The sequence below is a fragment of the Delphinus delphis genome, chromosome 15 (assembly GCF_949987515.2).
Source record: "Delphinus delphis chromosome 15, mDelDel1.2, whole genome shotgun sequence".
In the NCBI taxonomy this organism is placed as follows: Eukaryota; Metazoa; Chordata; class Mammalia; order Artiodactyla; family Delphinidae; genus Delphinus; species Delphinus delphis.
The window spans coordinates 58,636,769-58,649,686 of NC_082697.1; the positions used below are offsets into that span (position 1 = coordinate 58,636,769).

The window sequence follows — 12,918 nt, forward strand, 5'->3', positions numbered from 1 at the left end:
GCCATTTCCATAATAAAAAATTGTTTAATTCATACGTATGAATATTTACAAGGTTCTTTAAAGAGGCACTATTTCTAAGAGAAAAAAGATGGGAAATTAACTCAATGCCTGTCAAAAAGGAAATGGTTGAATAAACTGTGCTGGAGGGAAAAAAAGGCAAAGTGCAAGTGTCCACAGTAAGACCCTGTTCTGTTATTTTAAAAGGGGGAATGGGTATATGTTCATATTTGTTTGTGTATACACAAAATAGCTCCAGATGGGATCACAGAAAGCTACAGCAGTGAGAGAAACCCAGGGGTTCAGGGAAAGGGGTGGGACAGTGTCTTTTCACTGCAAACCTTTAAAACTTTTTTTTTTTTTTTAACCTTGTAAACAAATGATCTCTGGGAAAAGAAATAAAGTATTAAAAGAAGTCTACAGGCCCTCCCTGGTGGTGCAGTGATTGAGAATTTGCCTGCTAATGCAGGGGACACAGGTTTGAGCCCTGGTCTGGGAAGATCCCACATGCCGCGGAGCAACTGGGCCCATGAGACACAACTACTGAGCCTGTGCGTCTGGAGCCTGTGCTCCGCAACAAGAGAGGATGCGATAGTGAGAGGCCCGCGCACCGCGATGAAGAGTGGTCCCTGCTTGCCACAACTAGAGAAAGCCCTCGCACAGAAACGAAGACCCAACGCAGCCAAAAATATAAATAAACAAATGTGGGGTTTAAAAAAAAAAAAGAATATTAAAAAAAAAAAAAAGAACTCTACGTAGCTTCTGAGCCCTTCCTTAGAAAGATGACTTACCGGGTCACCCAGCCTTTTTCTTCCATTTTACTTAAAACAGAGTCAGAACCTTAGAACTCAAAGGCACCCAGAGCTGCACTTGGGGGTCCAGGGCGGTCAGGCCAGAGGGACTGGGAGAAAAGAAGTGAAGCCAAAGACAAGAAGCATCCCCTCTCCTTCCGTGAGGGACACATGTCTCCCAACCCCTGTCTGGTGGGGTGGGGAATCAGTTTGAGGTTCACTCAAAAAGTAAATCTGTTGGCTCAGAAGGAACTCCGGGGTAACGATAATCCGCCAAGTTAAGAGCCTTAGAGCTATTCCCCCAGAAAGTGCTCGAAAAGCCTTGAACCTTGCCCTCTTAAGGACAAAGGGCAGGTGGAAGAGAGCTGACAACTCAAGCAAGTGATTAAGAGAAAATAAGACACAGATTCTTAGCAGCATGAAATACCATGCCTCCTTTAAATGTTTAAAGATTTGAGGACATAACATCAGGTGATGTCTAAACATAATATGGCAGGGCATTTCATGTTCTGTAGATTTCCCCCCTAAATTTTATTATGAAGAATTTTACACACAAATTTTTTTTACAATGAACAACATATATCTCTATACTACCTATATCCTACAATCAATATTTTGCTATATTTATTACATCTGCCCACACTTCCGTCCATCTACCAACCCAATTTTGGTAAACTGCAAACTGAGTAGCAGACATCAATTATAATTTACCACTAAACACTTCAGCATACATATCATTACCTGGGGTTCCACATTTATTTACAGTTTTTTAAGGTAAAATGCACACAATTTAAGGCAACTTTTAACAAACTATACACTCATGTAACCCAGACCCCGGTGGTGAGACACACCATCACTGTCACTCCAGAAAGTTCCCCCAGGCCCCTTCTCTAGCCAATCCTTGCCCCACCCCCAGCCCAGGAATCATTGTTCTGATTTTTTTCCACCATACATTAGTTTTACCTGTGAAATAAAGCCTCCCCACCCCCCATCTCATTTTAAAAGAAAACAATAAAGGCTTTATATACCATCTTATTTTCAGATCCAGTCAACAAAATCTGGCCTCAGTTTTCAAGTGAGAAAGTATTTGATAAAGTTAATCCAACAATCACTTTCCTTCTTCAAACTCAGCAGCACATGACAGGTGTCCACTGTCTCCTCAAAACAGGGGCTTCATCTCCAGCTGACCTCTAAACGTGAGGGCCCTGGGGTGTCATCAGACCCCCCTCCCCCAGGCACCCTCTCCCCTCAGGGACCTCCTGCTCTGCCCAGATGTTAAATACACTCATCTAGGGTCCGACAACTCCCGACATCTGTCCCCTGGCAGAGCTTGCTAGATACCCTCTACCTGGTAGTTCTACTTGGGTGTCCAGACATCATACACTGTTCGGAGAGCAGGAGTTTAAATATTATGACAGTGAAAAGGAATGTCGCCTTCCCAACCCTGTCATTCAACCATCCATTTGCCCTGTGAAGGCAATCAGTCAATACCATTGTCACCAATCTGTTTTTGTGTCCTGACAAAGACACTGTGTGAACCAAGCTGTATCTTGATTGTAATGGTAGTTACATGAATCTATACATGGGATAAAACTGCATAGATACACACACACACACACACACACACACAGGCGCGCGCGCGCACATACACACACGAGTCAATGTAAAACTGAGTCAGGTCTGTAGTCTGGTTAACAGTATTATGTGAATGTCACTTTCCTGACGTTGCTATTGCACTACGGTTAGGTAAGATGGCACCACTGGGGGAAGCAGATGAAGGGTTCATGGGATTCTATATACGACTTTTGCAATTTCCTGTGAGTCTATAATTATTTCAAAATAAAAAGTTAAAAATATCCTGTGCATACGTTATTTTTTATACAAACTGGGGCTCCTAACGCGTTCTGCACCTTGCTTTTCTCGATTGGTACCTCGTATCTTAAAGGTCAGTCCATATCAGCACGTATCAAGCTGCATTACCTTTAACAGCCGTGCAATGTGCTCCGTGATATGGCTGCCCCATAACATCACCAGCCCCCTAGTCACAGACATTCCGGTTGTTTCCAATCTTTAAAAGTTCACCAGGTACACAGAACATTTCATACATGCATATCCTCAAAGAATTTCCGTAGGAGGAAGGGTATGTACATTTCTTTATTTTGCCAGCTACTGCCAAGCTTTACCAGATGACCCTACCCACCACCAGTGCACGAGGGTTCCTATTTTACCCCTTCACCAAGAAATTATCAGATGTTTCCATCACTGTCAGGGAGACGAGAAACAGTGTGACAACTGTGGTTGGGGTCCTGCTTGTTCTAGTCTATCATTAGTGAGGCCGAACACCTCCTCAGATTTAAGAGCTGTTTGCACTTCCTTTTCCATGAACTGTTTCATTTCCTTCACCCATTTTTCTTCCAGGTTGGGCTTTTCTTACTTATGGAAGTTCTTTATGTGTTGAGGAAAGCAGTCCTTTGTGATGTTATTATTATTTTCTCCAATGTGATGTCAATCTTTTGACATTGGTTATGGTAATATATATATACATTTTTGGCTGCATTGGGTCTTTGCTGCTGCACACAGGCTTTCTCTAGTTGCAGCAAGCAGGGGCTACTCTTCATTGTGGTGCGCGGGCTTCTCACTGCGGTGGCTTCTCTTGCTGCGGAGCACGGGCTCTAGGTGCGCGGGCTTCAGTAGTTGTGTCACGTGGGCTCAGCAGTTGTGGCTCACGGGCTCTAGAGCGCAGGCTCAGTAGTTGTGGTGCACGGGCTTAGCTGCTCCGCAGCATGTGGGATCTTCCCCGATCAGGGATGGAACCCGTATCCCCTGCATTGGCAGGAGGATTCTTAACCACTGCGCCACCAGGGAAGTCCCAGTTTTGGTACTTTTTGATAGCAAAAGTTTTATTTTTAAGTAGCTGAGTTTATCAATACTTATTTTTATGGCTTCTGGATTTTGACATACTCAGAAATGCCTGCACCACTCTGAGATCATAAAATAATTCTCCACGTTTTCTTCTACTATTCTCACTGTTCCATTAAAAAATTTTTTTTCATAAACTGGATATGTGTGTGTGTGTGTGTGTGTGTGTGTGTGTGTGTGTGTATGTATTTCCCTCCCAGATAGCTACCAGTTGCCCAAACACCATTTACAAAAAGGCCTTCTATCCTACACTGATATGCATAAGGCGCATACAAAATTCTGGGTCAGTTTGTGACCTTTACTCACCGTTTTTAACTAGAATGCCCCCTAATCCTATGCCCTCCTCCCAAGACTAACCTTTTGCCCAAACTTACCTTCTTAGCACTAAAACCACCTTCTGGCCAATTGCTCAAACCGGAAACCATTCTCTCACCACATCCAGTCAATCCACCGACAAAGGCTCCATCAGTGATACCGTCAAAATACATGCGGGACACCCCAAATCTGTCAGTTCTCAAGCCTCCTCTGCCACCTCCGCCTGAGCCGCAGGTGGATGTCGAAATACTCTCCTCTCCCACCTCTGCTCTCAGCTCCCTATCCTCTCCACTGTCCCCTCCCCCATGCAGTTCCCACACAAAACTGAAAGGAATGCTCTTTAAAAGCACAAATTGGTTATTGCAGCCCTGCTTAAAATTCTCTGCTGGCGTCCCCTGGGCACCCAGAATCAAATCTAGACTCCTGCCTGTGACGCCGCCCTCACCCAGCCCGTCGCACTGGCCTTCTTCCTGTGGGTTCCTGGGATGAGTCAAGGGCTCTGTGCTTCTGGGACCTCGTGCCTGCTGTTCCCTCTGGCCACGACACTCTCCCCAGATCTGCAAGGGCCTTTCACCCCAGAGTCTTGGCTTCAGTGTCAGCTTTAAAGGCCGTCCCTCCCCCCCAACTCTGTCGCCACACCCCACTCTCACCCCATCATTCCCTTCCAGGGGCCCCCTATCTTTCTTAGTCCTGATCACCTTACACTCTCTGGGTCCAAGTCAATGAAAACTTGAATGAAGAATGAATGAAGTGGCCAAGCGTAAAGACGACGCTCCGTATAAAGTACCTGGTACAGCTGTTCACTCAAGGCAAGCGTGACAAACCAAAGGACGGGGCCAAGAGGATGTGACCAGAGGCCAGCAGGGCCGGCTGAGGTGGACCCCACCTCCTTAGGGAGCAAAGCAGGGAGTAAATCAATAGGGTGGGAATCAACCAGAGACAGTGACAGAGAAAAACCTGAAACCGTAAGCAGCTCAAGGAGTGCGGCGAAGGGTTTCATTCATTGCCAACAGGGGAAAAGCAAGTCAGCCACACCTTCTTCTCCTTAAACAAAAAGGAAAAGAGATGGGGGTGGGAGCTTTGAACAGTAAAAATAAATAAATAAAATATGCCAGAAACTCAGATAGGAATTTCATTCAATTAACTAAACTCTTGCAAGCTGGAACATTTATCACCTTTCTGGAACCAGCTGATTTTAAGTTCCTTACTCACTCTGAAGCTTTACAGGAGCAAAGGTCCCCTGGTTCTCCAGTATAATTCCTTACATATTTATTCCATACTTGTTAGGTGGAACCCATTATAGTGAAGTCCAGTACAAAGCTATCACTAAACCATGAAATGCTAAACTGTGAAATTTTGGCCTTACATGGTAACTTCATAAACTAGCTCCCCTTATCAGAAAACACCAAGGAAACAAAATGACTACAATATCCGGTAGACATGGAAATAATAGCTAACACTGAAGCCTCTTAGTGGACACCGGGTATTGTTCGAAGTTCTTTACACATATTAAATCATCTAATCCTCCTAAGAACCCTGCGAGGTAGGTACTTAAGAGGAAACGGAAGCACAGAGAAGTGGCGCACAGTCCAGGATCACACAGCCTGGAAGTGGCCGAGCCGGCCACGCTGGCTCCGAGCCTGAATTCCTATCCACAGAGCAATTCCGCACCGCGCATGCCAGGAGGTTGAGCACAGCTACGCTGGCCCTGGGCTGGGCTCTGAAAAACACATGCAGCTGCGACAGACAGGTGGGCACGTCAAAGCCACTCGAGAGGAACAGGACAAACACACGCCTCTGCACACGCAGGCACACACAATGACGTGTGCAAGGGACATGATTTAAAGCAACTCAGACAAGCAGAGGGTGTCCACGGTGTGGACACAGAGAGTTAGGATAGCACTCCGGGGCCAGAGCTTTGAATGGAAATATGCTCCGCCCACAACATCACGTGTGTAGATGCAAGGAATAAATATTAAACAGCCTTACTTCCGAGATATCTTCACACAGAACCAGAGAAGGTGACCCAGGGAATGCGGCACAGTGCCTGTATTTTTGCCTAAAAAGGTATTCCTAAGTTTCAAGTGAAAAATTATAATTTCCAGTCTGTATTCAATGCTACCCCCAGACTCAAGCCTGTCATGGTAATGGCATAAACAAACACGCACGCAAAGTAGTTAAAGTTCCTGTCACCCCAGCTTGCAGCAGTGTTCGTGCACTCTGGTAATACTTACAAAAGCGCATGGATATATTACATCCCTCAGTGACCGCAAACCCAGGGAGGGAAACATTATTACAGATGTTCTATCACTTTCTTGGAACACTCAAACTCCTACTGGATACTTTATGAGACAGTTTTCCCCTTTCACTGAAAACAAAACTCCCATGAGGAAGGCTGTGCTAAACGACATCAAGACGGAAATTTCATATTTTTGCCACACTCCCACCCCTGCCCCCGAGCTATCCATTTTGAACTTGCTGTCAGATATAGTAACATGTGCCAGGTGCCCATTATAGGGCCCAGCCCTCCTAAGGCCCAGGGAACATCTCACCTCATACAGGAACCCTGTATGGGAGGAATGAACAAGAAAGATGTGAAATCTTCCAAACAGCTTGCCCAGGGGCGCCCAGTGACACGTCCAGGACTGCAGAGGAGGTATTCTGAAGTGCCAGATTACTCTCCTGCTCCAGACTCAGGTATTCTAATAAAATACAAAGGTTCCACTTCCTTATTTGTGAAACAGAAAAATTTCTGCCTCTCTCTTACTGCATCCATTACCTGGTTCCCAAAGCTTTGAAAGATATGTGAAATTAATAGTAATCGATTAACTAAAAACACATCGTTAAACTCATAATAAAATTAAAAAGCAAATTTCTTGTTGGGGCAAAACCTGGTAAGGACAGGTGGCCTTGTTTCTTTATATCAAAGAAAATTTTCACCTCCACTTAATATGCTTCATGTGTGTATGAATTAAAACAAACGTATTGGGACTTCCCTGGTGGCAGAGTCGTTAAGAATCCACCTGCCAATGCAGGGGACATGGGTTCAAGCCCTGGTCCGGGAAGATCCCACATGCCGCGGAGCAACTAAGCTCGTGCGCCACAACTACTGAGCCTGCGCTCCAGAGCCCGCGAGCCACAACTACTGAGACCGCATGCCTAGAGCCCCGTGCTCCGCAACGAGAGAAGCCATTGCAAGGAGAAGCCCGCACCCTGCAAGGAAGAGTAGCCCCCGCTCCATGCAACTAGAGGAAGCCCGTGTGCAGCAACGAAGACCCAATACAGCCAAAAATAAATTAAAAAAATAAAATTTAAAATAAAAATAAAACAGATGTATTGTCACAAGCATAAACTTTTAAACTTCTGGATTAATGTTTTACTATTTCTTCCCCCTAAAAATACTATCTAAAGTTTTCCTCTTGATTTGTAAACACATCACACTTTGGAGAAAACAAATTTCACTTCCAACCCTAAGATTCCGGAGAAAAAGTATTTTCATTTAAAAACAAACCAAAAAAAACCACCTCAAGATATTATCTGGAAGTCGTCTCCACACATCATACTTTCTCTGGAAAGCCCTTCTAGAGTAACCAAGGCAACAGAATACAGACATATTGTTTCTACCTTGTCCTTTATTGGAATGCTCACAACTTTCCAAAAGTCACTCTCACCATTCCTAAAGTTGAGGATTTATAGGAATTGATTCTCTCCCACTTAACATTGATTTAACCCTCCCAAACTGGCAAGTTTTATAGTTAATCAAAATTAAGAATTAGGGGACAATATGGTTGACAACCACCATATTTATTGGCAAAAACTGACAGCATCTGAGGGCTGGGAAGGGAAAAGAGTGTAGGTCAGGGTATGACAAGCGCCCAAGAAAAAGCCACAGTAACTTGGAGGAAGGCATTTAGGTGGCAGAGGCCCTGAAAATTAACATGCTCTTTGCATCACACACTCAAATATTGAAAATATTCAGCTTTGATAGCTCATGATCTGATTCTGAGACGAATCTTACACAACTATTTCCAGACTACAATACACAGTATACAGACATTTTTTTCAACAAAGAAAGTTCTGTCCACTAATTTAAATTATTCTGCAAATTAGAACAAGATCCTCATTAAGCAATCAGCTCGACAGTTCAGTTGAGGGTGAGAAGGAAGAAGCAGGGGGTTCCTTGACAGGCTAAGAGAGAGGAGGCCACATGCCATCAGAAAAGCAGTTAAAAATAAGCAGATGCCATAGGCTCCCAGCTACCCCTGCCCCCATTCCGATGCTCTGGCTGAACACTGTCCAATAGAAATATAATGCGAGTCATATATCTAATTTTAAATTTTCAAGTAGCCATGTTAAAAAAAAGAGTAAACTGAAACCAGTGACATTAATTTTAATAATATATTTGCATTAACCCAATATGTTGAAAACATTATCATATCAACCTGTACGATTTAAGTAGAAAAAAAATTACGAATGAGGTATTTTACTTTTTTTTCCATACTGTGTTTAAAATCAGGTGTGTCTTTTTCACTGGGAGCGCATCTCCATTGGGTCTAGCCACATTCCAAGAGCTCAAGAGTCCCTTGCTATCAGTGGCCACCTTCCTGGGCAGCTCACATCGCCTTTAGGCAGACCCTTGGTTCTTAAATACCTAACTACATATGCGGGGACGGGGAAAGTACCCGACTCCAGAAAAATTCACCCAATCAGGGTGCAGACACAACCTCTCGGGACCAGCCGGAGCTTTCCAGCTGACCACACCCCTGCAATGACCGTCCCCAACAGGAAATTCACCCTAATGAGACCTGACAGGTCTTCATTCTTTAAGGGTGGGGAAAAGAAACCTAAAGCCCGGCCGTCTCCGTATCCACAATATAAGACAGGAAACCATTCGCCGCGCGTCCTAGACGTGCGCCCCGGGCAAAAAAAAAAAGGGGGGGTGGTGGTGGGGAGTAACCCGAAATAAACGAGCCAAGAGCCCCGCGAGCATCCTTCCCGCCCCCAAACCCAAGGTACTGAATTAGGGGTCCTAGATCACCGAATCAGATACAAAAAATAGGAAAAAAGAATCTTTTTTTTTTTTTTTTTTTAGTTAACCAGGGAGGAGGTATTCTGCCAACGGAAACACATGCTGGGACGGAGGGAGCGGCAGCCCTCTGCACCCCACTTGGCGGAGACGCGCCCCCAGGGTGAGCCCCGCACCGCCCCCAGGGAGGGAGGGGACCGGGACCCGCCCGCCTCCGTCGACTCGCCCGCCGGGCCCGGGCGGCGGCGCGCGCTCGGACCGCCCCTCCGCCGGGGCCGCGCGCCCTTTGTGGCCGAGCCCTCCGCCCCTAGGGCCGCCGCTTCGCCGCGGGGGGCCAAGCGCGCTGCCCCTCCCCCGCCCGGCGTCCGTTACCGACCGCGCGCGAGCACGAGGCGGCGGCGGGCGCGCGCCGGGCGGGGGCGCTGGACGGGGAATCAGGGCGGCGCGCGGGCCAGGCGGGCGGCGGGGCCCAGTGGCGCCCACCTACCTGCGGAGACGGCCGCGCCGACGGGCAGGCAGTGGCGCGCGGTGAGCGGGCAACGGCGGCGGCGGCGGCCTGGGCGCTTGCTTGCAGCTTCCCTTTGCGACCGGTGGTGGCGGTGGCTCCACTGCCCCCGCGCGGCGCCCTCTGGCGGCCGGAGGCCGCGCCCGCCGCTCGGGAGAGGCCGCCATTGGCTACGCCCGCGAGCGTCGGCACCGGGGGCGGTGGCGGCGCCACGTCGGGCCGGGCGGCGGCGACCCTCGGCTCTGGGCTCCGGGGCCGCCCTTGAAGCGGGCGCGCGGTCCCCGCCGGGCTGGGGCCGCGGGGTGGAGCCAATAAAGGGCCAAGCGGTTCCGGGACGCACCCATCCTGAGAACTGATTGGGGCGGAGATGCAATTCAAATTAATGGGCGCCTTGGGTGTTTTTTCTGGGCAGCGGCCCCGGGGCAGAAGAGCAGGGAGTTAGAACAGCGTCTAACATGGAACTGACCTAGTTTCGGGTGTCGGGAGGCCTCCCCTGAGATACTGTTTATTTAGCAAATCCTTATCCGGTACTTCCTACTTTCCTAGTTGTAACTCTGTGGAGCCTCTGGGCAACCATTGTTGTCCCCTTTCCCGCAGATGAGGAAGGGGAGCACGGAGCTCCGCGGCAGCTCTGTGATGGACCCTAGAGGGCCTGGCCCCCTGTCCTTCAGACCCGCCGCCCCCCAAATGCCACCTCATACACCTGTATTTTCAACAACCAGCTGTGCTCGGGGCTCAACAGCGGGCAAGGCAGAGTCCCTGCCCCATAAGGGGATGGGGGGTGGCAGTGGGAACCCACAAGGATGCAAAAAAAAAAAAACAGTTTCGGGCAGTGAAAACCAAGGAGACTAGATCAGGGTAATGAGACCATGATGGGAGGGCTCCACTTAAGGTGGGATGAGTGAGGGCGGGGTGGAGATCTGAGAAGATGACAGCCGTGCAGAGACGGGGAATGTGCTCCAGGAAGAGGGAAGGTCAAGTGCAAAGACCCTGAGGCTGGAGCTTGGTGCCTGGGGAACAGGAGGGGCCTCTTTGGTGGGTGTTTTTGAGGGTAGAAAGGTCTGAGTGACCGAGGGGCCACAATTTGGAATTTGGAGTTTCTTCTGTGTGGTGCTAATGAGTCTGAATTGGGAGTGACACAATGTGATCTACATTTCAGGAAGTTCTCTCTGACTACTGTGCAGAGACTGGGCGGTAGGAGGGACAAGAGATGAAGCCGAGGCTGGGAGACTAGCTGGTGGCTCTGACAGTCGTCTGGCTGACGTAGGTTTACAAACCAGATGTACTAGCTCAGGCCGCTATAACAAAATACCACAGACCTGGAGGCTTAAAGAAGAATTCATTTTCACACCGTTCTGGAGGCTGGAAGTCCAAGATCAGGGTGTTGTGTTGGCAGGGTTGGTTTCTGATAAGAACTCTTTCCTTGGCCTGCAGGTGGCCACCTTCTCACTGTGTCCTCACATGGCCTTTCCTCTGTGCACAAGCATTTCTCTTCCTATAAGGACACCTGTCATTTTGGATTGGGGCTGCACTCGTATGACTCCATGTAACCTTAGTTACCTCCACAAAGGCCCCATCTCCAGATACAGTCACTTTAGTGCTTCGGGTTTCAACATATGAATTTGGAGAGGACACAGTTCAGTCCATAAGACCAGGTAAGCACTGTGACAGAAACATTCAAGGAGAGCTGATAGGAAGTGGCTTTAGGGGAGGCCCTCTGAGGAAGGAGTTCTGCTCATCACTCAGGTCTCAGCTCAGACATCTTCTCTTGGAGAGGCCTTCCCGGACAGCCACCTAAAATTGCCCGTTAACTCAGCACCCTGTTTGGTCATCACTCTCTGGAATGACCTTGTTTAATCATTTGGGTGCTTATTTGTGGTCTTCCTCCACCCCTCCTAGGACAGCAGAGACCCTTCCTGCTTTGTTCTCTATTCCCAGCCCCTAGAATAGTGCCTAGAACTCTATAAACATTTCTCAAATGGATGTCCCTGTGAAACTTGGAGCTAAGATCTGCAGGATGAACAAGAGATAATGAGCTGCAGGGGTGCGTGGAGAGAGAGGAAACATTTTAAGTCAGAAGATGCTGAAAGGCCAGATTGGCTGGATCACAGAGAGCTGGGTAGGGTCCCAGGGAGGTGAGACAGGAGATGAGCAAGGGCCAGGCCCTGAAGGCTACTGTAAAGCTACATGAAGCTGGACATCATTCTGCCAGTACAAGGAAAAACTCTATGGGACTGTATAAGTTTCCTATGGCTGCTGTTACAAATCACCACATACTTAGTGGCTTAAGACAACACATATTTATTATCTTACCTTTCTGGAGGTCTGACGTCTGAAATGGTTCTCACTGGGCTAAAGTCAAGGTACGGGCAGGGCTGGTTCCTTCTGGAAGCTCTAGGAAAGACTCTATTCTCTTGTCTTTCCCAGCTTCTAGGGGCTGCCTGCCTTCCTTGGCTCATGGTCCTTCCATCATCTTCAAAGCCAGAAACGATTGGTCAAGCCTGTCTCAGGCTGCATCTCTCCGATTCAGCTTCTGATGTCACATCTCCTCTGACGCTCCCTCTTTCTTCTTTCCCTTATAAGTACCCTTGTGATTATACTGAGCCCATCCAAATAATCCAGGATGATCTCCATATGTATATATGGAAGAGTTCTTATGAACAGAACATATGTATTCTAAAGAAGAGAAGGCAAACAAGGCCTGTTCTTTTTAGATAGGTTTTGTTTTTGCTAAGGTACGTTGAATTAGTTTGTGATCCCATTCTTCCTACTCACCTTGGATTCTCTACTCCTCTGTAGGTTGTTCTGTCAATTCTTAACTGTTTAAGGAGTCAACATATAAGTCTATCTTTTGTTGCCTTGGTTTTCCTTTCAGCTGGGCACCAAATTAGGAATCTTAGTTTAAGAACCTCATCTCCTAGCACTCATCTGGAAATACGGGAGTGAGTTCTTGGGCCGTGGACATCTCTGGACAGCAGCTCTTGTTACTATCCAGGCAGTAACAGCAGTGGTAGTTCTGTGTCATGTATAAAGTTCCCCAAGATTCTCAGCTGAAGCTGGCATGCACACTTGACAAAAGTGGTTTTTGTTTTATACATTCACATCCTAAGTCCCTGCCAAAGGAAAAATGAAGTGTTTATATCATTATAAACACCATTCTCTCTCATCCAAGCTCCTCCAAATAAACATAAAGTGAATGTTCTAGAATGAATGTTTGTGTCCCCTCTCCCAAATCCATATATTAGAAATCCTAACCCCCAATGTGATGATATTAGGAGATGGGCCTTTGGGAGGTGATTAGGTCTTGAGGGTGGAGCCCTTATAAATGAGATTAGTGCCCTTATAAAAGAGGCACAAAGGAGATG

General features: G+C 47.4%; 1 protein-coding gene across 2 annotated transcripts in view; it reads right to left on the minus strand.

Moving 5' to 3' along the window:
• ZC3H7A (zinc finger CCCH-type containing 7A) overlaps positions 1-9,822 on the minus strand; it is a 34,852-nt gene extending 25,030 nt beyond the window's left edge. For both annotated transcript variants that reach the window (XM_060031758.1, XM_060031759.1), the window contains exon 1: positions 9,536-9,822. The gene's annotated coding sequence lies outside the window, so the exon portion shown is untranslated. The remainder of the gene's footprint in view (positions 1-9,535) is intronic.
• Between the last annotated feature and the right edge of the window lie 3,096 nt (positions 9,823-12,918).